Genomic DNA, 26,173 nt, shown 5'->3' with positions numbered 1-26,173 from the left:
AGCCGTGCTGGCTAAGGTTTCTGGGAGTTGCAGTCCAGGAACACCTGGGTTACCCAAGGTTGAGAACCACGGGTCTAAACAGTGGTCCCCAACCTTGGGCCTCCAGATGTTCTTAGACTTCCAACTCCCAGAAATCCTGGTCAGCAAAGGTGATGGAGGCTTCGGGGAGTTGTAGTCCAAGAACATCTGGAGGCCCAAGGTTGGGGACCACGGGTCTAAAAGATACTGTATGTACATGCAGTTTGATTTGATAAACCTGGAATACTATGTTGTATACTCTGAGTCAGGAGCTTAAAACTATTTGCAGACTTCCAGCTCAGGCACATGGTTACATTTGGGTTTTGTATCCCATCATGACTCTGCTGAAGCCAGTTTTACAGGATTTTGTGGAATTTCATGCAATATCTTGGAAAAGCAGAAACAAATACCTAGAACAGCCCAAACTTCTGCAATGGATGATGTAAAGAACTGGTAAGAATTATAGATGCCTATGACCTGCTGATTATACTTTACCCCAAAAGCACATCTTGGAAATATAAACTTCCCCAAATTGTGTTCTGACACCACTGCTTGCTCCAGTTCTGGACCTGTTTTGAAAATATTTCAATTAATGTTTTATCGCTCATGAAATGGCTACTCAATAAATCAAAACCTTTATTGGCATATACAAAACGTAATGCCCAGGTCCCTAAGGTGTTTAACCTGTTCAATCTTGCTTCCCTCAAAAATCCACTTGTACAGTTTCCATGACTTTGCAAACACCATGATTTTAGACTTATCATAATTGAGTTGTAAGTTATTATTGGCTAAAAATTTGAGGCGTTTGCGCATCAGATATTTTAAACCAGGTTTGGTACGAGACAAAATAACTGTGTCATAATTGCGTTGCCTGTGTACAAAAGTAGAGAGACCTGCGTAGAGCTGATTTAGGGGGCTAAATCATGTAAAAACAAGTTGAATAGTGAAGGGGATAATAAACAGCTCAGTTTGATCCATCTGTTGGTGGGTGTCCAGTCAGTTAAGATCCCTGAGTTTGAGTATTTGATTTGGCAGGAGGTTGTAGAATACAGTCTCTTAATAAGAAATATCAGCCTTCTGTAAATTGAGAGGTTGGCTAGTTTGTTCCACAATTTTTCTCGGTCAACTGAATCAAAAGCCCACCTTCGATCTGAAAAGGCTACATATAAGTTTAGATTTGGCCTGCTTTATTTATTTATTTATCAGATGTGCTAATAAGTGAAGGAGTGATCAAGGGTAGATTTCCCCATTCCTAAATCCTGCTTGTTCTGGTCCAGTTATTGCCATCTGCTCTTCTCAGGCTGCAAGTCTGTTTAAAAGATGCTTAATATAAAGTTTTCCTATGAAAGATAGAAGACTGATTGTTCTATACTTATTAAGGTTTAGGGGGTCACCTGATTTGTAGATTGGAGCTACTATTGCATTGGTCCAGGCTTCTGGTAATAGGCCCGTTTTGTCTACCATGGTGAAAAGGGCAGCCAATGGTGCCGTCCACCCATCCATATTGAACTTTAATAACTCTGGGGATATGATATCAGATCCTGGTGATTTGCCCAGTTTTAACTGAGAAATTACTTCCTTCATCTCTGTAGAGGTGACTAGAAGCCACTCTTGGAATTCCTTAGGCAGGACTTCACCCTTAACACTGGTGGAGTTGTCTTTAATGTAAAACACGATTGAGAAATGTCTGGACCAACTATTTGGTCTGAATTTAGCAGGATCTGAGAAATTGCATTTAGCTGTATTATTCCCTATGCCCCCAAATAGTTGGGATTTTCTAAGAGATACTGTGGCAAGTAGTTGCTTCCATTGGTTATGAATAAAGGCTTGTCTTTTTTCCTTACACAATATCTGTATCTGATTCTTTAGTTCGTAGAATTCGTGTGGTATGTATTCTAGCTCCTGTTCCTTATATTGTCTAAAAATCCTCCTTAGGAGAACTTTTTGGTCTCTACACTCACAATCAAACCAATCCCATTTGGGGCAGTTTGGCCTGTTGTGTTCTTGAGTTGGATTATGACTTAATGCTTCCAATAGGAATGCTATCAGTCCTTCATAGGAGCCAATTACATTATAGTACTAGGGATTGTTTGACATCGTAATGAAGAATTTGACGTCTAATAGTGTTTTAGATGTTAACAGGTGGACAAACTTTTGTTTTGTTGTTACATTCCAACTTATCTTTCGAAGTACCTCTAAGCTGTTATTCAGTTTTACCAGTGATATTCTACTATTCCTTTCCAGATGGCTGCTGTCATTCCATGTAGGTGCATATATACGCATTTAATTTAAAATTATTTCAAACAAATAGGGAAAAGGGAGAGAGGGAAGGTCTCTCCATTATTTAAAGTCTCTGGCACTGAAGTAAGTAAAATTCTTCTTTCAGTTTCAGTCATGTCTAGGGCATCATGATGCACCAGTTCAGTGCATCTCAACAGGCTCTACATTTTTGCTTATGGTGTATGATTTTCTTTTCCAAAGGTGATTATAATTAGTTATTCATCACCATGGAATTGCAGATTTTTAGTCTTTATTTTTTCTTTCTATTTTCTGTGTTTGCTGGCAAGAGAAAGAAAATCAAGGGGGTTGCTTATCCAACATAATTATTTTTTCACACAACATTTTTCAAAATGAATTTATCTGTAATTCTTAAATTAATTGAGTCTGAAGCCATTTGCAGTTTGGTCAGCCTGGCTTAAGCAGAGCTGGTGCAATAAAGAACCAAGAAAACGCCCTTTTCTTTGTAAGGTACCTCCCTTTCTCCAGAATATGTACCTATATGTTCCAGTATTAAAATGACAGATGTTCTAGCAAGTTGATGCCCTTGAAGTGGCAAAAGGTAACTTGCTCCTATTGTTCCAAGAGGAAAAACACATACAAAACCGACTAAGGGTCTGTAATTAAATATACCGCAAAGATAACACGTTATTTTGTTGGGGGGGGGGGGCAACATAGTACCTGAACCATAAAGGGAACTGATTCAAATTGCAACAATATTATTGAGTTCTTACAAATGCTCCATACAGTGATTCCTTGCAAAAACATGAAACCAAGTCGCCTTTCATTCTGAAAAAAAAAATTCTAACGTAAATGAAATGAAGTGTTTAAATAAAATGGATATACAGTAGTAGCACTAGGCCAGGCAGGGCCTAAAGCCGACCTCCGGTCTAGGCAGAGTCTCTGTTTCCCCACGGGTGAGGCGCACTAACGACAGCAACTCCAGCGTTGAGGGGCGAAGTCTCAAGCAAAACGCACTCTGCACGTGCTCTGGAGACGCGATCCTCTTTGTTCTTCTGTCGTACGTCCTTGGGGCACCGGAACAGTGTTAACTCTCGGGGGTCGCTGCTTTGCTCGCGCCTGACACTTCACTCCTTCCTCCATGAGCAGCAGCAAATCGGGGGGGGGGGGAGAGAGAGAGAGAGAGAGAGAGAGAGAACGCCGAAGTTTGGGAGGGGAAGGGGAGAGGAACGTGTTGGATCATGTGGTTGCATCACGTGAAAGGGGAGTCGGGCCCAGCGGCGGCGGCGGCAGCAACAGCACGCCCGAGCGAGACAGAGACCCAGACAGATTCTGGACGCTGGGCTCGTCGGGAGGAGCGACGGCGGACCGACCGGGCTGGCGGGGCGGAAGCCGCACAGGACGAGGCCACCGCTCCGGAGCTCCCTGGAGAGGTGAGACATTTGCCCCCCCACCCCGCCGCCGCCGCCGCCGCCTTCCCCTATTTGAATCAGAGCCTCCCCGTCCCGTCCCCCCCCCCATGAGGGGCTGAGGGTGGAAAAGGCATCACCCCCCCACCCGTCCCTCCCAATCCGCCCGATCGCCTGGCTCTCCCTCCCCATCCTCTTGGGGGGGACACACACGCTCTTTTCTTCCCTCCCCCCGGGCGGAGGATGCAGGATCTCTGCCTAAGGACGGGGGCTCATGTTGATGCCTACATAGCCTTCCCCTTCCGTTGATGTCAGATGCTCCAGCAGTCGGTGAACGTGGAGGTATTTGTCTGATGGGCTTGTTTTCGTCTTCAGGGCAGGAGGAAGATGTCTTCCGTCGCTCCCATTGCCCGGGGTGTTTGTTTGTTTGTTTGTTTTAAAGACGATGTCGGGGAGGAGGGAGAGGAGAGGAGAGGACGGTCTCCTTGGAGTCAGCAGAGGCGAGTTGCCCAGAGGTGTGGTGGGAAGTGGATGGGGTCGGAGGGAGGTCGAGCGGAGGTGGAAAGCATATGTGTGTGTGTGTGAGAGAGAGAGCGAGAGAGCGAGAGCGAGAGAGCTAGGGGGCTTTTGCTTTGTGTTCTTTTGCCCGGAGGGACCTCCCCTGACTCCCCTACCCATCCACCCACCCACCCCTGTGAGCATGTTGTTGTCTACAGTCTGCCTGCCTGTCTGTCAGCCAGGAAGATGTAGAGGCGAAGCGGCGGTGACTGGAATGAAGCTTTGTGTCGGGGAGGCGAAAGGGGTTTGCAGCAAAACTGCCCGCCTTTCCTCTTCTCCTCACCATCTAAGGAATTTTCTTAGAGACTGGAGCATTACTAAGATGCAACCTGGTGGTTGGTACCCATCAAATTCATAAATGGATGGAGGGGGGGGGGAACGGTTTGTATTTCTCCTGAAAACGATGCACCTGCTTTACCTGACCTGCCAGTTTGGGGTTATGTTTCGACCTAGGCATGCTGTGTCTTCACTTTTACAAACAAGGACAAACCTCTGTGATTAAGGCATAGGGGTCTGTAAAGCTGGGACTTCAGAATGTGGAAGAAAGAACAAATAAAGGTCTTTTGGAGTGAGTACATTTTGTTGCTAGTATAGCTAACTACTGAGAATGTGAATCATTCTCAACTCTAACCTTTTATCTGATTTGAGGTAGAAAGGAAGTCTATCTGGGTTTAGTGGCTTACTTGGGAGGGTAATTTTTACTATGGTTAACTGCCCAGAGTAGTGTATGTAACTAAATTGGGCAGTATACAGATTACTAAGGAAATAAATAAACAAACAGTCAGTCTGACTAGCAATATTAGAAATGGTGGATTTTTATTTTTGGAGAGTGTCTGTCTCTTATTTCAATTACAAGGAAGATTTGGTATTTTGGTTGAATCCTGTCTGCCCATTTGTGCTCCTCCCTCTTTGTTTGCTGGTTCATTTGCACTCAGTTACTACCTCTGCTCACTCTGCGTTCTGAAAAGTGCAGGAGTAGTCTGGGCAGTGTGGTAAGCAATAGGATAAGACTAAACACTGAGAGCTCTTGGCCTCTTGATAGAAGTATATTACATGTTATGTTACATTGGCAAGCTCTTTTTACTTTTGTCTGCCTAATGCGGCCATTCCTTAAGCTGTGGTATCAAATGAGAGGCTTTAATGAATAGTGTTTTTAGCTTCAAGACTGGACACTGCCAAGACTGGCTTGAAATTCCACCTTCAAAAGCATGCTTTGTGAAATTTACAATGTTAAATCACTCCCCTCCCAATTTAGTGGGATTTTAATGCAGATCATCAAAATAAGGATTACTCATTTTATAGTGGTCCATAGTTAAGAAGTCTAAAGATGATTTACATGTTCAAGACTTGTTCTTTTGTTCATATGGTGCTTTTTATCTTAGAACTAAGTTTATTTGAATACAAAGAGCCTTCATTCAAATACTGTAAAAAGAAGTCTTGTTGTACTTCTTAATTGACTTTCTTGCTGGGGATAGCTTTCAAGGACAGTCCATTTGATGAAATTACCCTAATCTGCGGAAGCTTCATGTTAATAAATTTGTTGGTCTCTATAGTGTTGCAACACTTATTTTTGGCTTTAGCTATAATGCAATAATGCAATAACGTGTGTGTCTTTGAAATTTGTTGAATTGAATCAATCTCAGTGTGGCTATACTAACAACGTGATAACTTTCATTTTCATTTGATGATATATCTTAGTTCCTTTGACTACGTCTGATTCTGTCAGAATATATGTATAGAAGCAGCTCTTATTCTTTAGAATAAAATGGATTACATCCTTCCCTGGCTGTTTCATTCACATGAAACAAAAAAGGGGACCAATATGATTGAATTCAGCCCTCACTTCAAGGCAGGATTTTCTAGTCACAGGCAGGATTGTCTAGTAGTCCACATTCTTGTGGATTCATGCCTTTTCTATTAGTTACAAGGAGCATAAAACAGGGAAGATAATGAGACAGCTCACAACAAGGTTCTTACACTAAACCTTTCTTTGCACATTGCACTCATTCAAACAAGCAGCTACAGCTACACATGATATAGAAGCAGGCCAGGAGAGGAGGCTACAGTCCCTAAAGACTTCTAGTCCCAAATATAGCTGAATCAGAGCACAGCTGATAGGATAGAGCTGCACTTATACCTGTTTAATATGACAGTGTCTATAGCTGTACAGGTTAAATCATCCTCATACACTGGACCCTCGACTTACAGACGGCTCGACTTACAGACTTTTCGAGTTACAGACTTCTCTGGCTGCAAAATTTAGATTCGACTTGCAGCCGGAGAATCGACCTACAGACCAGAAAAAAACCAAAATGGAACAAAAATAGAATAAAAACTGCCAGTTGTGGGATTAATCAGTTTTCAATGCATTGTAGGTCAATGGAGATTTGACCTACAGACTTTTCAACTTACAGCCACCGTTCCAATACAGATTAATTCCTTAAGTAGAGGGCCCACTGTATTTCAAATGCTTCCCTAGTAGCCATAGCCAACACATGAAAATGACACCATGGAGGTGGGAGCATAGAATCTCATGCAGGTGAGTGAGAGGGCTGATAGAGGAAGAGTGGAATGTTCTATGCAAGTTGGCTGCTGGAGGAGGGAAGCCCTTAGCCTTCTGCTCAGAGTGTAGTGGAATGTTGGAGGAGGGATAGAACTCTCCATCTGTTCCTTGTCAGTCCCAGCTGGCTAGTAACTTTCGCAGGCTAGTACCTATTGTGGGCTTATTTCAAGGCTGGTTTATAGCAGTATAAAACTGGAGAAAGTTTTCAGATTGTCTATGCTGGACATCTATTCTGTAAGAAGTAACCCATAAGAAAAAAGGAATCAAAACAGAATTCAAGTAACTAGTGGCCTGCATCTAATTGATGGTTCCAGGTAGAGTATACCAATCAATTGCTGAGTGTTAAGCCAACACTCCCTCTTCATGGATTGCTGCCTTGTTGTGCCGAAGCGGCTTAAGTAATTCAGAGAAGCTATGGGCTATGCTGTGCAGGACCACCCAAGACGGACAGGTCACAGTGGAGAGTTCTGACTAAACACGATCCACCTGGAGCAGGAACTGGAAAGCCACTCCAGTATCTTTGCCAGGAATACCCCATGAACAGAAACAAAAGGCTAAAAGATATGACACTGGAACATGGGACCCTCAGGTTGGAAGGCGTCCAACATGCTACTGAGGAAGAGCGGGGGACACGTACAAGTAGCTCCTGAGCTAATGAAGTCATTGGGCCAAAGCCAAAAGGATGCTCAGCTGTGGATGTGCCTGGAAGTGAAAGGAAAGTCCGATGCTGCAAAGAAAAATACTGCATAAGAACCTGGAATGTAAGATCTGTGAACCTTGGTAAGCTGGATGTGGTCAAACAAGAGATGGCAAGAATAAACACTGACATTCTGGGCGTCAGTGAACTAAAGTGGATGGGAATGGGCAAATTCAATTCAGACAATTATCATATCTACTATTGTGGAAAAGAATCCTGTAGAAGAAATGGAGTAGCCCTCATAGTCAAAAAAGGAGGGGGAAAAGCTGTACGTACTGGGATACAATCTCAAAAATGATAGAATGATTTCAATACAAATCCAAGGCAGACCTTTCAACATCACCGTAATCCACTTCATGCACCAACTACCGATGCTGAAGAGGCTAAAATTGACCAAGTCTTTGGAATGCTAAAGTAGGGAGTCAAGAGATACAGTGGGGTCTCGACTTACAAACTTAATCCATATTGGAAGGCAGTTTGTAAGTCGAAAAGTTTGTAAGTCGAATCAGCATTTCCCATAGGAATGCACTGAAAACCAATTAATCTGTTCCGGCTGTTTTTGGTTCTTAGGTTGAGGGGCATTTCCCATAGGAACTAAGGCAAAGCCGGTTAATCCGTTCCTACCACTAGGGGCAGAATTTCTTTCTTTCCTTCCTTTTAACCTAAGATGACTTAGGTTAAAAAAAAGGAAAGAAATGAGGGAGAGAAGGAGGGAACAGACACCTTTTCAACAGAACACCCTGAAAAGCACATTTTCAGCCAAAACAAGTACCTTCTGGAAAAAAACCAAGCACCTTTCAGACAACAGATCACCTTGAAAAGCACCTTTTAAATCAAGACAAGCCAATACAAGCACCTTTTGGGGAAAGGGGGGGCAGCAAAGGAGGGAGGGAACACCTTTTAAAAATCCAAAAATCAAAAATTAAAAAAGCGCCAAAAAATAAAAATACAGTCCATACCGCACTGTACCAGGCAATACCAGCAGTACCAGGCAGTACCAGGCAGTCTGAAGACTGTCTCCAAATCCACTCTCAAAACACTGGGAAGAGCGAGGAAGCAGATAAGCACCCTCTTCACTGGCCAACGGTTAACTGAAAGTTCAAACTTCATGCTTTCCCCACCTCAAACACGTATTTTTTGGTTTGTAACTCGAATCTAAGTGTGCAAGTCGAGTCAATATTTTTCTATCAGAGTGGTTTGTAAGTCGAAATGTTTGTAACTCGAGCCGTTTGTAAGTCGAGGGTTGACTGTAAAAGGAACAACAGGTAAGTTTGGCCTTGGAATTCAAAATGAAGCAGAGCAAAGGCTAATAGAGTTTTGTCAAGAGAACAAGCTGGTCATCACAAACACTCTTTTCCAACAACACAAGAGGTGACTCTACACATGGACATCACCAAATGGGAAATACTGAAATCAGATTGATTATATTTTCTGCAGCCAAAGATGGAGAAGCTCTACACCAGGGGTGTCCAACCTTTCACCTTACCTGGGCCACATTAGAAGATGAAAATTTGGTTTGGGCCACACATAAATTTGGTTTGGGCCGCATGGGGGGGCAGCCCTAGCCGTCCTCTGCAGCCCTGCTCCAAGCGTGCTTACCGGCAGCTGCGATCTCAGATAGCAGAGGCTGCCAGCTTCGACTCCGGTGGCTTTATGGGGCCGGGAGGGGGTCCACCTATTGACGGGGACAGCGCAATGCAGTCACGCAGCTCCCCTCTCCCCTCCTGCTCCTTCCTTCTTTCCGTCTCTCCCCCCCCCCCCCCCGTTATGACATGCCCCAGCCACTTTCTGGCCGCAAGTGCCAACAGTGTAACTTGAAACTTTGGAATTTCTTTAAAAATAAAAAATTGCACTGGGCCTCATTATGAGCCGACCTGGGCCGCATGCGGCCCTCGGGCCGCAGGTTGGACAAGCCTGCTCTACACAGTCAGCAAAAACAAGACCTGGAGCTGATTGTGGCTCTGATCATCAGCTTCTTATAGCAAAACTCAAGCTTAAACTGAAGAAAGTACGAAAAACCACTGGGCTAGTCTGGTATAATCTAAACCAAATCCCTTATGAATACACAGTGGAAGAACAGATTTAAGGAACTCGATTTGGTGGACAGAGTGCCTGAAGAACTATGGATAGAGGCTCATAACATTGTACAGGAGGCAGCAACAAAAACCATCCCAAAGAAAAGGAAATGCAAGAAAGCAAAGTGGCTGTCCAACGAGGCCTTACAAATAGCAGAGAAGTGAAACCAAATGCAAGAGAGATAGGGAAAGTTACAGAAAATTCAATGCTGACTTCCAAGAATAGCAACGAGAGACAAGAGGGCCTTCTTAAATGAACAGTGCAAAGAAATAAAGGAAAATAATAGAAAGGGAAATACCAGAGATCTGTTCAAGAAAATTGGAGATATTAAAGGAACTTTTTGTGTAAAGATGGACATGATAAAGAACAAAAATGGTAGGGACTTAACAGAAGCAGAAGACATCAAGAAGAGGTGGCAAGAATACATGGAGGAATTATACCAGAAAGATCCGGATGTCCTGGACAACCCAGAGAGTGAGGTTGCTGATTTTGAGCCAGACATAATTATTTGTTTATTATTATTATTTATATGATTTATATCCTGCCCCTCTGGTCTGGTTGATCACTGTGGGCGGCTTTCAATAAGGTGTATATGATAAAACATAAGGATTTTACAACCAGTCCATAACATATACAATAATAAAACAAATAATAAATGAAATAAAAAATAAAAAAAGAATTAAATATTGACAGGAGGGAAGGCCTGAACATACAACCATGTTTTTAGTTGACTCTTAAAAGTGCCCAGCATAGGGGCCACACAACATCCTGGAGAGTGAAGTTAAGTGGGCCTTAGAAAGCATGGCTAACAGCAAGGCCAACGGAGGTGATGGCATTCCAATTGAACTCTTTAAAATCTTAAAAGATGATGCTGTTGAGGTGCTACAGTCAATATGCCAGCAAGTTTGGAAAACTCAACAGTGGCCACATGACTGGAAAAGATCAGTCTACATCCCAGTCCCAAAGAGGGGCAGTGCCAAAGAATGCTCCAACAACCATACAATTTGTTGGAGCAGCACTAGCGGAAATTAGCAGAGTCTTGTCCAGTCCAGGTAGTCCAAATAACTTACACACACACAGGCAGCTTCTCTGACATCAGAGTATATTTACAGTATGTACAGCAGCATCAACTGACAGCATGACAGGATAACATTCAAGTAAGAGATCTGGATACATCTTCAGTACATCTTCACATACATATACATATACAGTACATATTTGCATTTAGCCAGTCACTGCAGATGTTGCATCATCCATGACGCAGCATGACTCGGCATTCTTGCATACCTGTACAAACATGGGTGCTCATTAACACAAACCTTGTTCTGTCTCAGGTTTGGAAATTATCCTTGACACAATTGCACTCATTTCACAAGCTAGCAAGGTATACTCAAAATCCTACAAGGTAGGCTTCAGCAGTATGTGGACTGAGAACTCCCAAAAGTGCAAGCTGGATTTCGAAGGGGCAGAGGAACTAGAGACCAAATTGCTAACATGTGCTGGATTATGGAGAAAGCCAGAGAGTTCCAGAAAAACATCTACTTCTGCTTCATTGACTACGGAAAAGCCTTTGACTTTGTCGACCACAGCAACTATGGCAAGTTCTTAAAGAAATGGGAGTGCCTGACCACCTTATCTATCTTCTGAAAAATCTATATGTGGGACAGGAGGCAACAGTTAGAACTGGATATGGAAAAACTGATTGATTCAAAATTGGGAAAGGAGTGCTACAAGGCTGTATATTGTCTCCCTGCTTATTTAAATTATATGCGAAATACATAATGCAAAAGACTGGACTGGAGGAATCTCAAGCCAGAATTAAGATTTCTGGAAGAAATATCAACAACCTAAGTTATGCAGATGATACCACTCTGATGGCAGAAAGTGAGGAGGAATTCAGGAATCTTGTAATGAGGGTGAAAGAGGAGAGCGCAAAAAATGGTCTGAAGCTCAACATCAAAAAAACCAAGATCATGGCCACTGGTCCCATCACCTCCTGGCAAATAGAAGGGGAAGATATGGAGGCAGTGACAGATTTTACTTTCTTGGGCTCCATGATCACTGCAGATGGTGATAGCAGCCCCGAAATTAAAAGATGCCTGCTTCTTGGGAGGAAAGCGATGACAAACCTAGACAGCATCTTAAAAGGCAGAGACATCACCTTGCCAACAAAGCTCCACATATTCAAAGCTATGGTTTTTCCAGTAGCGATGTATGGAAGTGAGAGCTAGACCATAAAGAAGGCTGACCACCAAAGAATTGATTCTTTTGAACTGTGGTGATGGAGGAGACTCTTGAGAGTCCCCTGGACTGCAAAGAGGACAAACCTATCCATTTTGAAGGAAATCAACCTGAGTGCTCACTGGAAGGACAAATCCTGAAGTCCAATACTTTCGCCCTCTTATGAGAAGACTCCCTGAAAAAGACCCTGATGTTGGGAAAGTGTGAGGGCAAGAGGTGAAGGGGACGACAGAAGATGAGATGGTTGGACAGTGTCACTGAAGCTACCAACATGAATTTGACCAAACTCTGGGAGGCAGTGGAAGACAGGAGGGCCTGGCGTGCTCTGGTCCATGGGGACACGAAGAGCTGGACACGAATTAATGACTAAACAACAACAAGCCAACACTTAGGTAGATCTCCTTGATTGGATCAACTGGATTCAAGTCATGGAGCCTAGCTAGTTTTTTCCTACTTAAGATTTTTAATTATCCTACTAAAAGTAGAAGCAATTAAAATTACAGTAAAATGGCTCTGATATTCCATTACATAAAGGAAAGTGTGTGCACTTGCAGTCAGCATGTTACTGTAGCTGCAGCTAGATATAGTGAGATAGAAAAGTGAGAGGAAGAGGTTGAGTGTAGATGAGAAGGGGAAAATAGGTATAGAATGGGAGTAAAAGAGATGGTCAGCCACATCCGCTGATCAAAACTAGACAAATATTGTGCTGTATAAAATCAGGCATGTCTGCTTAATTTATACATTACCATATTTTACTGTGTATAAAAATCACACTTTTTCCTAAAATAATTAGAGGAATAATTGAGGGCTGTTTTATACATGGTAGTAAGGAAGGGAGGAGGGATCAAGGTGCTTTGATCCCTGCTTTCCCCCTTCACTTCTTGCAAAAAAAAAAGTGGAGGAGGAAAGTAGCTTTTTGCAAAGAAAATGGAGGGGGAAAGCAGGAATCAATTTTCCTCTCCACTTTCTTGCTAGGAAAGTGCTTTCCCCCACCACTTTCTTGAAAGGAAAGTGCTTTCCCCCCCTGCTTTCTTGAGAGGAAAGTGCTTTCTCCCTCCACTTTCTTGAGAGGAAAGTGCTTTCCCCCTCACAAAAAGCGGAGGGGGAAATCATCTTTTTGCAAAGAAAGCGGAGGGGGAAAAGCACTTTCCTCGCAAGAAAGCAGAGGGGCAAAAAAATTCCTTCTTTCTGAAGCTGTTCTTCAGGCTGTCTTCCTTCTGTGTTAGGAGGATAACCATTTTTAAGCTTTCTGAGTAGCAGCTGCAGAAACAGGCATCATCGTAGTTTAGTCATGTCCAGCTCTTCGTGACCCCATGAACCAGAGCACGCCAGGCCCTCCTATCCTCCACTGCCTCCCGTAGTTGTGTCAATTTCATGTTGGTTGCTTCGCAGACACTGTCCAGCCAAGAAACAGGCATAATGTGTTGTATGTGGTCATAGTAATCACATTGTACAATGGGATTCACAGAAATGCCAAAAGAAAGTAATGAATGGAAGATGATCTTCCTTCTGTCCCCACCCCAGTAGCCTCTTGAGCAGAGAGGTTTCTTGGCAGGGCTCGGGGGACTGCCAGCAGCAGAGGTAGTTGAGAGAGTTGTCTTCCATCCCCTCTTTCTACCCATGTTTCTTTGAATCCATTCCCATGGTGCTATTACTGGAGTAGCTGCAGAGAAAGCTGTACTTATTTCCCTCCATAGTAAGATGCATTTATTATCAATTAATTTATTAGAATTAATTTATTTAACATATTTATCGCGCGTGTGTTGATGTTAACCCCCCCCAAAGGAACTGTACAATGTGTTATAAGAATAACTCATCCATAAAAATTTACAGCTTATAATGCAGAACTAGAGTAGATTAAAACAATATGGATCTCTTATTTGTCGATTAAAATTTAAGTTTTCTTTTCTAAAAAGCGTGAAGACAACAATTGTCAGATTCATTGACTTCATTTGTACTGCTTTTATGTCTAAATGAGCAAGCTTCTGTTTTGTGCAAGTTAACTGCTGACATAAAATCCTGGATAAGGTCCCAAAGATTGCATTCCTTCTCTTATCATCAAAGCAAATCCAAGCTGAAGTTCTGGGGTTTTTTAATATCAGTATTCAGAAACATTTGATTTGACTTCAGGTTCCCTGAACTGTATATGAACAAATCTGTGAGCATATCTACCTGTGATTATGGTGGGACCCTGCCGTGTGTGCAAATACGCTCTGATTGTAACAGCAGACAGATTTTTCACTTGTTGACTTTAGGAATTCAGCTGAACAGATATGCTGCTACTTCCAGAATGATACCTGTGAACTCAGTGGCAAGGGAGAGAGCAGATGAAAGTTTTGGTCACAGCAACAAGGTTCTTGTAATTAATTCCCATGGACAGAGAGACAGACTAGAACTCAGGCAGTCTGGGTTCAAATCCCCACTCAGCCATGAAGATTCACCGGGGCTAAGGAACTAATAAAACCACTTCTTAAATATTTCACTTACCTTGAAAGCCTTCTTAGAGTTACTATAAGTCAGTACTGACTTCGTAAAACATAAAAATGAAATGCACCATGTAGCTACCTCCCAAGGTTTCTTTATTCAGTTCTTAAATGCCATGAATTTATCTTAGCAACTGCACCAGTGAACATATTAAGCTGCTTTATACTCCTTCAGAGTCTTGGTCAATCTAGGCCAATATAGCCTCCTGCAGCAACTTTATATGTCAGGGTTGCAGAACCTGTCTGTCATGTCCTTCATGTCTGGGACGGATCAATGTTTATGTTTAACAACATTTGGAGACCTAAAGACCCCCCACCCATTTATGTAGAGATTCCTAAACTTGGTTCTCCAGATGTTCTTGGACTACAGCTTCTAGAAAACCTGGCCAGCACATCTAGTGAAGGCTTCTGAGAGTTTTAGTCCAAGAACATCTGGGGAGTCAAGGTTTGGAAACTACTGCTCTAAGGTCACAGGAAGAGGTCTTTATGTATCTGCCATCTGAAATTGTTTACCTGACCTGCTGGAAAATGCATCTCAGGTTTTCTGTGTGCACAAAATATGTGTTATACAACTTCCTTCTTTCCTTTATTTACTGTTGGCTGCAATACTGAAAGGACTTATTTCTTATCCTTCTGCTTGATAGGAAGTATAAGAAAAATGCAAGTAAGGAGTGGGTGACTGAGACAGCCTGTTTCAATATTTGCTGGTGTACTCAGGCAGGCAGTTTTGCAATTTTTTTCATTTGTTCTTTGCTTTTCAGTTGATGAAAAGCAAATGACGATGCCATAAAGTTTTGTTTGCCTGAAGCCCTGAGTTATTGTCTGAGAAATGTTATTTTATATTATAATTCCAAGAATACAAATTCCTTTTTTAAAGGGGAAAAGGAAAGAAGAAAGATTGTGGAAATGCTACTGCATTATATCTTAAATGTAATTACGAGAGGAGAGCCATGTAGCTGCACTGAAGAATCAGAGGTCTCTGCTTGAATGGTTAGATAGGCAGGTCATGTACTGTTGGGACCAGAAATACTGTGAACGACAGGAATAAAATCTAGACCTCTAAAGCATGTTTGCAGGTAAGAGACGGAAGAATATCTCATTATTCCCCCCTTCCCCATCACAATCATATAAAAGACAGAAATAAACAGGTTGAAGAATGGATGAATAAGGAGCCAAGTCTTTCTTAAACAACAAGAGAGCAATAAGCAATTTGAATTGGTGTTCCAACTAATCTTCACACAGTATTGATTTTATTGTTTAGTTAATTCTCAGGGGAAAACTATACAGTAGTGCCTCGCTTAGTGAGGTTAATCCGTTCCGGATTTACCCTCGCTCAGCGAATCCATCGTTAAGTGAAATAAAAAAGCCCATAGGAACGTATTAAAACTGATTTAATACGTTCCTATGGACTTAAAACTCACCGTTCTGCGAGTTTCCTCCATTGCGGCGGCCATTTTGGATGCCTCGTTAGCGAGGCAAAACAGCGGTCGCCATTTTGTTTTAGCGGCGGCCATTTTGGAATCGCCAATCAGCTGTTTGCTATGCTTTGATCGCGTCTGCGCGATCATCGCATAGCGAAAAAAGCCCATAGGGGCCATCGCTGAGCGAACGCTCCAGCGATGGCCCGGGACCCCTCGTTGTGCGGTTTCATCGCATAGCGAAGCGTTCGCTATGCAAGGCACCACTGTAATTAGAAATATGGGGGATAACTGTTTCCAAAGCTGTGATGTTAAGGAGATTGGAAACTGATTTGTTTGGTCTGTGGCTGAGTGACTGCAGTTTCTATTGGTTGTGCTGTCCAGGGCTGCTTGAAATTTCATTCTGACAACATCTGGAGAGCCACAGTTGCTGCCCACATGATATACAGCAGCGACAGGCTAACTCACTGCTGTGAACTAACAAGCAAAAACTATGTGGAGTCTCAAACTGGGTTCTTTCCTTGCCCTGATGTCAGAGCTTGAGTGTGCTATACTGTTGGAGTCCTCAAGATAGTACTTGGTCCTTTGTGTAGAAATCTAAGAACTTGCCTCATTCAGAGTTAGAACGTTTAACTATTTAATAATCAGCATCATATGCCAGCAAGTCTACTTTAACTTACTGTGACCGTTTTCAGGGTTTTCCAGGTAGAGAATGCTCAGAAGTGATTCACCACTCCCTTCTTCTGGGGGTGCCTTGGGACTGTGCAGCTTGTCTGCCCAAGGCCACACAAGCTGGTTCTACTCACAGAAGGCACAGTAGGGAACCAAACTCCCAACCTCTGGCTCCATACCTTCTCCATATCCAAGCCATAAACCCAGTGTTATTTAGATTGACTAGTGGCAGCTTTCCAGGGTTTTCGGCAGGAATATTTCCCCCAGCCTGACCTGAAGATGCTAGCAATTGACTTTGGGACTTTCTGCATGTAAAGCAGAGGTGGGCAAAATGCGGCCCTCGAGATGTTGCTGAACTGCAACTCCCATAATTCCTAGCCCACACAGCCAATAGTGTGAGGAGAGTTGGGCCTAGCCCACACAGCTAATAGTGAGGAGATTTGGGCCTAGCCCACACAGCCAATAGTGTGGAGATTTGGGCCTAGCCCACACAGCCAATAGTGTGAGGAGATTTGGGCCTAGCCCACACAGCTAATAGTGAGGAGATTTGGGCCTAGCCCACACAGCCAATAGTGTGGAGATTTGGGCCTAGCCCACACAGCCAATAGTGTGAGGAGAGTTGGGCCTAGCCCACACAGCTAATAGTGAGGAGATTTGGGCCTAGCCCACACAGCCAATAGTGTGGAGATTTGGGCCTAGCCCACATAGCCAATAGTGAGGAGAATTGGGCCTAGCCCACACAGCCAATAGTGTGGAGATTTGGGCCTAGCCCACACAGCCAATAGTGTGAGGAGAGTTGGGCCTAGCCCACACAGCTAATAGTGAGGAGATTTGGGCCTAGCCCACACAGCCAATAGTGTGGAGATTTGGGCCTAGCCCACACAGCCAATAGTGTGAGGAGATTTGGGCCTAGCCCACACAGCTAATAGTGAGGAGATTTGGGCCTAGCCCACACAGCCAATAGTGTGGAGATTTGGGCCTAGCCCACATAGCCAATAGTGAGGAGAATTGGGCCTAGCCCACACAGCCAATAGTGTGGAGATTTGGGCCTAGCCCACACAGCCAATAGTTTGAAGAGATTTGGGCCTAGCCCACACAGCCAATAGTGTGAGGAGAGTTGGGCCTAGCCCACACAGCTAATAGTGAGGAGATTTGGGCCTAGCCCACACAGCCAATAGTGTGGAGATTTGGGCCTAGCCCACACAGCCAATAGTGTGAGGAGAGTTGGGCCTAGCCCACACAGCCAATAGTGTGGAGATTTGGGCCTAGCCCACACAGCCAATAGTGTGAGGAGAGTTGGGCCTAGCCCACACAGCCAAGAGTGAGGAGATTTGGGCCTAGCCCACCCAGCCAATAGTGTGGAGATTTGGGCCTAGCCCACATAGCCAATAGTGTGAGGAGATTTGGGCCTAGCCCACACAGCCAATAGTGTGAGGAGAGTTGGGCCTAGCCCACACAGCTAATAGTGAGGAGATTTGGGCCTAGCCCACACAGCCAATAGTGTGGAGATTTGGGCCTAGCCCACACAGCCAATAGTGTGAGGAGAGTTGGGCCTAGCCCACACAGCCAATAGTGAGGAGATTTGGGCCTAGCCCACACAGCCAATAGTGCGGAGATTTGGGCCTAGCCCACATAGCCAATAGTGTGAGGAGAGTTGGGCCTAGCCCACACAGCCGATAGTGTGGCGATTTGGGCCTAGCCCACACAGCCAATAGTGTGAGGAGATTTGGGCCTAGCCCACACAGCCAATAGTGTGGAGATTTGGGCCTAGCCCACACATCCAATAGTGTGAGGAGAGTTGGGCCTAGCCCACACAGCTAATAGTGAGGAGATTTGGGCCTAGCCCACACAGCCAATAGTGTGAGGAGAGTTGGGCCTAGCCCACACAGCCAATAGTGAGGAGATTTGGGCCTAGCCCACACAGCCAATAATGTGAGAAGAGTTGGGCCTAGCCCACACAGCCAATAGTGAGGAGATTTGGGCCTAGCCCACACAGCCAGTAGTGAGGAGATTTGGGCCTAGCCCACACAGCCAACAGTGTGAGGAGAGTTGGGCCTAGCCCACCCAGCCAATAGTGAGGGGAGTTGGGCCTAGCCCGCACAGTGAGGAATGTTGGGATTTGCAGTTCAGGAACATCTGGAGGGCCGCACTTTGCCCAGGTCTGATGTAAAGCATGCACTGTGCTACTGAGCTACGACCGTTGTTGTATGTAAAGTGCTTAGTAAGAGCTGAGCTTTAATTGTTTTTTTGGAAGAAAAAGCATAACAGTCTCTGCCTTAGCTAATATTGGGACAATAAACACAAATTGCACAGAAGCCAAGTTGAATAGCCTCAGTGGGCGTCACCTTCATTTGGCATGGCACATTTGCCACTGTGGGCCTGGATACTTTAAACTGGGGCTTTTCTCCCAGTCACTGCAAATATACTTTGGGGTGTGCATTTTTGTTACATCCACAGTTTGACATGGAGAACATATGTGATGAGGAAGCAGATTAAAATGGCCACTATTGGCCAAATTTCTAATCTCCTTTTAGCATAGATTAAGCAGGCAGGAAGCATTCCACTTTAGGTGCGTAATAAAATCTTATTCTTATTTTGTTGAGAATTCAAGAAGAACTTTGAAATCTTGCATGATATCTGAAACGATGGGCCCAGTAAAACATACAATTATCTATTCTGTATCACCATTATGATAGGTAATCTTTGCTTCATAAATGGTGTATGTAGTGCAATTTTGAATGAAGTGATTCAGAAAACAATTGGTATGTATAAACCAACTTTTTTTGAAAGCCACTGTCATACATCCTTAAAAGAAGAGTGAGTAATTGTTACTAATAACTTATGTGCGATTTTATAGATCTTTCTATGTTGTGCAGCTTTTTAGATGGAAGAAGAATATGGCGGGGCAGTGGAGAAATCTGTTGTCATTGCATCCATTTCATTGAAGTATCATTTAAGTTTTTGGAAGAAGGAAGAATTCCACCTTATATGTCCTAACCATTTCTTTAATATATGTTTTATAGCCTGCCTTAAGGGAATCCAGGCTGACCTTTGCAAAGATGGCAGCTGCAGTTTTCCTACCCTAAATGAAGCCACAGCCACCATCTTTGCAAAGAGCAGGCAGTCTCTATTTCTACATACGTGGCTCCGAGGCACAAAGACCTCAGCAGCAGTGATTAAGGTAGGAGGGTGTCGGTGAGGGTGGGGTGGGGCCTGAAGGTGTGGGTTTACTCATGAGTAAGGGCTGCAAAAGGCACAGGTTTACTCATGAGTAAGGGCTGCAAAAGGCACGGGTCTACTCATGAGTAAGTGTCACAGGAGGTGTGGGTCTACTTGTGAGTAAGTGCCGCTGAACACCCTGGGAAACACAGGGCGCAGGAGCTCTGTGGCTGGGGCATGCAGCAGGAGGAGGAAGGAGAAGTGGCCGGGTGCCTGGTGCTTTGTAAGCCGGGGAAGCTTCCAAGGGTGTCAGTGAGGGTGGGTTGGGGCCTTCTGAGGCCTCTGGAGGCCTGGGAAGGCAGCGATGGGGCGTCGTCGTGCAGCGTTGTCAGTATTCGCTCCATAAGACGCGCACACTTTTCCCTCCACTTTTTTTTGGGGGGGGGAACTGCGACTTATGGAGCAAAAACTATGGTAGTTTACTTGGCTTTCTAACATTTTTCATATTCTTAAATATAAAAGCCCTCACCAGACAAATCAGTTTGAACTTTCCAGATTTAGCTTGCTTGAGGATGTTGATATCCTTCAGACTGAGTATGCTTTGATTATTGGAAAGGAGCTGCTTTTAGCATAAGCCCTTGCTAGCCCACAAGAGTTCTGCAGGCACCAGCTGTGACTGGTGGCTGACAGAAGGTCCCAAAACAGGATGTTCAGGTGGCAGAGGCAGCCTTGACTCTGTGAGATCCAAGGTCTCTAACCACAGGGTTGGGCTTTTCATCTGCAGCAGTGTGGGAATTTTCCTTCCTCCTGTCCTAATTAGCTGAAAAGGGAATTTGTAAAATAAAGAAGAAACCTAATATCACTAGAGAGAAGACAATACCCTTTATCACCGTGCTGGGCAGTGGGAGCTGGGCTGGTAAAGTTTGCATGAAAAAGTCTTCTTATTGCACATACATACACTTTGGCTGAAATCCTGTTGCTTAGCAACTGCAGTAAACTCAGTCAATCAATGGGCATTTGGTGAGTCAGCCCCTCTATAAATTGGGCCTACTGTAGTTGCTACTTACTATGCTAAGCAACAGGATTTCAGCTGTTGAATTGTAAACATAGTTGTTTCCATATATTTATTTTAAATCCATGAGATGGTCGTAGTAGATTGCCGAATATTTCAGTGATGAGTTAATAATCTTAATTAAAAATCACTAAGTTTAGAGCTAGTGGGCTGAAGTTGTTAGTGTGTTCAAGTACAACACACTGAGGGTTAAATCCCCACTCGCCCATGAATCTCACATAGATCATGTCACTATCTTTCATCTTAGTCTACCTGTAATGTTGCTGAGGATAAAAATGGAAAGGAGGACTATGTATGTCACCTTGATCTTCTTAGAGTAATTGCGAAATATAAAGGTAACAACGAATCAAAGTACTGTATAGTAAGAGGAATATGTAGTAACCAAGTAGACATCAGTCTTACTCTGATAGAAAAACTGCTTTTAGAGAGAAAAAATCCTGCTATTTGAACATCTGATAGAATGTTAGAGAATTCAGTTATAAAATGAAAGCATTCCTTCTGCTGTAACTGATCACTTAAAATGGGGTCAAAATTGGCCAGAGAGCAAATTCTTTCCTCCAGCGAGTGGCTTAAAAGCACATTTAATTGTCTTTTTATTTGCACTTTTCAAACAGCAAGGGAAAAAGTCAGGTTGAGACTAGTACACTGTCCTGACCTGTTTTATAATGCAAGTCTAAGGAGTTTAAAAACATAGCTGGTTAGCATTGCTCTAATAATAGCTGTGGCTTAGCACAGAATAGAAACTCTGTGAAAAACTTTCCCTTTTTAGTTTAATGTGTTATTTACTTCATGGATTTCTGTTGCAACATAAAAAATATATCAAAACAAAATTAAAACACTCAATGCTTTGTAAATAGTGAGAGCCACAATAGTTGGAAACATTTTGGAAAGCAATAGCACAAATCCTAAAGATTCCAGCAGGCAGTAGATATAAAACTCTAAACAATAGATTGTATGTTGAGTGTCAGATGGAATAAAATGAAGTAATTTGTGAAATCCTATAAGCAGGGAGGCAGTGGAACAGAGCTGTATCAGGAGAGAAAGCTATGATTATTGTGTCTCCCTGATCTCTCAAAGGGACAAGATGTAGACCAGGGTCTTAAAGGTATATGCTCATGAAAGAGAAGGGGAGGACCAACATTGGGAATTGCTTGCCTTCCATGTCCCATGACAGTTTATCATCCCAAAAGCTGTTCTAAGAGATCAGATTCCTGGTTGTTTTGTCCACGTGTTTTGTGGACAAGCACATGTGTTTGTCTATTTATGCCAGTTGCGCAAAGACATATACAGACTAGAATACCCACTTGCACATGTGTAAGTCACACTAGTTTTAATGGGCTGATCTCTACTGCATAACTGCAAGCTGGAGATTGCTAGAGCAGTTACAGAGTGTTCTGCTCATGTAGTGGTTACAGTGCACAGTTGTTAAGAGGAATCTGCCCATTGTCTATCATTGGCCACAATCCTACTGGGCTAGTACTGTGAAACAGAGAAGTGCATAACTTATGTGCATGATCAGTCCTAGCTGGTTGTTGCAAATTCAGATATACCTCAGCGTGTGACAGCCACTCAGCGTGTGACAGCCAGCCAGAGAATTGTGAAAAACTACTTATGCAGTTTCCCTTACACATATGGTATTTTGCAGTAGGGTTCTGGCCATTAGAAATTGTGCTGTATTTTAAAACTAAATAAAAACTGTATGAAGATTATTTCTTCAGTTTTTATGTATGAATATGAGAGGTAGAATCTTTCTTTAAAAGTATAATAAGAATTCCATATCACACGACTGGTCTCTCTTCATAATACAGTATTCTCCATGGTCATATGTTTTACAAAGAGTTTGGAAGTTACATTTCAGACCATTGCTTTTTGGGCTTTCTGGAAGTTATAATTTAAACAATAACTTGAGGGGGAAGATAGAGAATGTGGAATTGGTCAAAATTGGGCATCAGAGTGGTAACAAGCTTATATTCACTGGGTCAGGTGTTATAATAAATGAAACATTGTGTCATCTTAATAGCCTTTTAGAGAAAGCTGTCCCTGTTATAGTTGCTTTCAGTTACAGTGGTGCCCCACTTGACGATTACCCCGTTTGACGATGAAATCGCTTGATGATGAGGTTTTACCGATTGCTATAGCGATTGCAAAACGATGATTCAATAGGGTTTTTTTTGTTTTACGACAATCAGTCCCCTGCTTCGGGAACCGGTTTTTCGCATTACAATAATTAAAAACAGCTGGTCATCGGGTTTTCAAAATGGCTCCCCGCTGTTTTCCGGACCTATTTCCGGAAGACAGCGATTCAAAATGGCTTCCCCTATGGAGGATCTTCGCTGGATGAGCAGGTATTTTCCCCATTGGAACGCATTTCATTGTATTTCAATGGTTTTTTTTTTCCTGCTTGACAATGATTTCGCTTAACAGCGATTTGCCTGGAATGCATTATCGTCGTCAAGTGGGGCACCACTATATTTTATTGTGTACAATTCTGCTCATGCTCAGTTTGTACTTTGGAATTCTCCGCTTAGGTTTATAAAAGAGCAGCTGTTGGTTATATTTCCTGAACTGTAAGATACCGTAGGATGGCTGATCAGGGCATCAACTAAAGACCAATGTGAGTTTTCAAACATCATGGACATAAAATAAGCAGTGTTGTGTGCTAAAGAAAGCATCCACCAAGTAAAACTATTTGGCTTTAATCTGGCTTAAATTGACTGTTCCTGGTGGTTTAACTAAATTCTTAATTCCAACTCTGTTAGAGCCAGGTCATGCTCTTGGAAATTCTTTCCTACCCTAGCCAAAAAGAAATTCTTTGAGTTTCAAAAAGGCAGAAAAAGGAGCCCCCACCCCCCACTCCCAAGATTGTCTTCTGTTCTAAGAGATGAGCCATAAATTCCAAACTACTAACTGAGGGGGAGCTTGAAACCAACTTGCGTACTGCAGTGTCTCTATTTAAGAAGCGAATCTGGCCTCAACATTATCAGCCATGTGAATCTGGAACATTAATAATAGCATATAAATTTGGAACTTGATGCACAGCCTTGAAAAAGATGATTTATCATTGAAAGCTCACTGTTTGTTTTTAATATTCTTAAAGGTTGATTAAAGGGATCACCTGCTCCTACTTTTGTTTTATTTTCTGGGTGAGGAAAATTACATTGATAAACATTTATGTTTTGTCTGTCCTTTCTAACCTTTGATATTCTACCTGTCACCACTATTGCTCCAGAAATAACTTGGCTGCACAAATCCTACATCTCCTGAATTTAAAAATGATAGTGGTATAAGGTTGTACAATTTATTATTTCTATTCAACCACCTCTTTGTTTATTATAATCTCATATCTAAGTTTACAAATTCTGACCAGAATATTCATTTAGAAGTAACCAAGTTTGATACCTCTGGTTGCAAAGACAGAAGTTTTCAATTTGCCACAGTGTCTTATAGCTTAAAAGCCAGCCTGCGTAGTCTTGGGCAGGCTGCACAGTTCCAGAGCATTCGTAGAAAAAAAGGAATGGTAAATTGCCTCTCACTAGTATAAGACCTAGAAAACCCTGAGAAGGGTCACCATGAGTCAGAATTGACTTGATGGCATGTTGTTGAAATCAAATTGCATTTTGCTAGAATCCAGTACCTCTCCTTTCTGTGGATTTTTTGTTGGTTGTGATCTTAGAATCACTTTTTCTTTTTCGAAAATAAATGGGAATGCTTCATAGAGTCCTGAAGAATTGTATACAAGGCCTTTGTGTTATGTCTGTGTGGGTTTTTTTAAAGAATGGTTATGTTTTTGTTGTGTGTAGATGGCCTGAAAAAAGAATGAACCCCACATGAAGATGATGACAGTGTAAGGCAATAGTAATCTTGCAGAAAGTAATTTCTGACTTCTTTCCCAAAGTTTTTATTCAGAACCAGAGGAAGCTGTGGTATGGAAAGAAAGTTTTTAATTATCAAAAATTGCTGCTGCTAGGATAACTTTACTGGTGGCAGCAGTTTTCAGTAATAAAGACTTTATCTCCTATCCCCTGTCATTATGAAAGAGATTATCTAGTGATTTTAGAATTGTTTGCTTTCCATAAAATTGCTGCTGACATCATCAGCCTTATGCAGCATAACTTATTGCAACAGGATCTCAGAGTATATTGCTTTGGTAGTGGGTGATTCGATTGTGAGGAACATAGAGCAAGGGGTCTGTGACAGTTGTGAGGACCGCATGGTGACTTGCCTGCCTGGTGCAAAGGTTGAAGACATCACATCTCATCTGGATAAGCTGATAGAGAGTGCTGCACATCTCATCTGGATAAGCTGATAGAGTGCTGGGGACAAGGTAGCAGTGGTGGTGCATGTCAGCACCAATGACATGGGGAAATGTAGCTGCGAGGTCCTGGAGACCAAATTTATGTTGTTAGGAAGGAAGCTCAAAGGTAGTGTTCTTGGAAGTGCTACCTGTTCCACACACAGGGCCAGCTAGGCAGGCGGAGCTCAGGGGTCTTAATGCATGGATGAGACGTTGGTGTCAGGGGGAGAGGTTTAGATTCATTAGTCACTGGGGCACGTTTTGGGACAAGACGGGCCTGTACAAGAGAGATGGGTTTCACTTGAACGAACACGGAACCAGACAGCTGGCATGCAAGAATTAAAAATGGCAGAGGAGCTTTTAAACTGAATCCTGGGGGAAAGCTGACAGGATCTGAGCGGCATCTGGTACGGGACTCCTCATCCCTGTGGAATGAGGGTGGAGAGGACAGAGAACCACAAAGTGAGGACAGTGTGGGAATTAGGACTGGGAGTGTGATGAGACGTGATAGTTGGTCCACTGGAATGAGAAACTGTGGGGAAAAAAGAAACAAATAAGCAGCCCTTCTTGGAGGAACCTGTACACAGGTGCTTTTATGCAAATGCCCGAAGCATCCGAGGAAAGATGGGAGACCTGGAACATTTGGTGAGGGATAACATTGATATAGTGACATAACAGAAACCTCGTGGAATTCAGAGAACAAGTGGGTTACCGCAATCCCAGGCTCTATAGGAGGGATAAGAGGGACGTGTTGGAGGCGGGGTGGCCATCTGTGTCAAAGAACGGATAGAATCAAGCAGAATGGAGATGGATGGCAGGTCTTACTCCATCATGGAATTGCTGTGGGTTAAACTACCAGGACCAAGGAGCAATGTGATAGTGGGGGGGGTGTGTGTGCTGTTGTCCTCCACATCAAAAACTTGAAGGGAACCTTGAAATTAGGAGACAAATCAGGGAGGTTTCCAAGAGGACTTGATTGTAATCATGGGGGACTTCATTAATCCTTGCATTGAGTGGGTCAATGCGTGCTCAGGTCAAGAAAGAGAGACCTGGTTTCTTGACATGCTAAATGACTACCTTGGAGCCCACCAGAGGACAGGTGATTCTTGATTTAATATTGTGTGGTATTCAGGACCTGGTGAGCAACGTGAATGTCACTGAGCCACTAGGGAATAATGACCATGCTGCAATCTCTTTCACCATGCATGTTGGAGGGAGAATGTCAAGCAAATCTGACAGAAAAACCCTTGATTTGCGAAGGATGGACTTCCCTCA

General features: G+C 43.2%; 1 protein-coding gene and 1 long non-coding RNA gene across 4 annotated transcripts in view; one reads left to right on the top strand and one right to left on the bottom strand.

Moving 5' to 3' along the window:
- Positions 1 to 1,130: 1,130 nt before the first annotated feature.
- On the bottom strand, positions 1,131 to 4,384 carry LOC140705838 (uncharacterized). Its single transcript, XR_012085386.2, has 2 exons — positions 3,954 to 4,384; positions 1,131 to 3,389 (listed from the first exon to the last, which is right to left on the bottom strand). It is a non-coding gene; the product is annotated as an uncharacterized LOC140705838 (long non-coding RNA).
- The window catches only part of TULP4 (TUB like protein 4), a 150,090-nt gene continuing 127,466 nt past the window's right edge, over positions 3,550 to 26,173 (top strand). Inside the window, exon 1 of one of the 3 annotated variants that reach the window (XM_020809543.3) lies at positions 3,550 to 3,689. The gene's annotated coding sequence lies outside the window, so the exon portion shown is untranslated. Of the gene's footprint in view, positions 3,690 to 3,783; positions 4,008 to 4,370; positions 4,559 to 26,173 lie in introns of those variants that run through there. The other 2 variants (XM_078383216.1, XM_078383217.1) reach the window with 2 other exon arrangements.

This window comes from Pogona vitticeps, chromosome 1 (assembly GCF_051106095.1).
Source record: "Pogona vitticeps strain Pit_001003342236 chromosome 1, PviZW2.1, whole genome shotgun sequence".
Classification (NCBI taxonomy): Eukaryota; Metazoa; Chordata; class Lepidosauria; order Squamata; family Agamidae; genus Pogona; species Pogona vitticeps.
The sequence above is the reverse complement of the archived record's forward strand: the minus strand, read 5'-3'. Positions and strand labels throughout refer to the sequence as shown.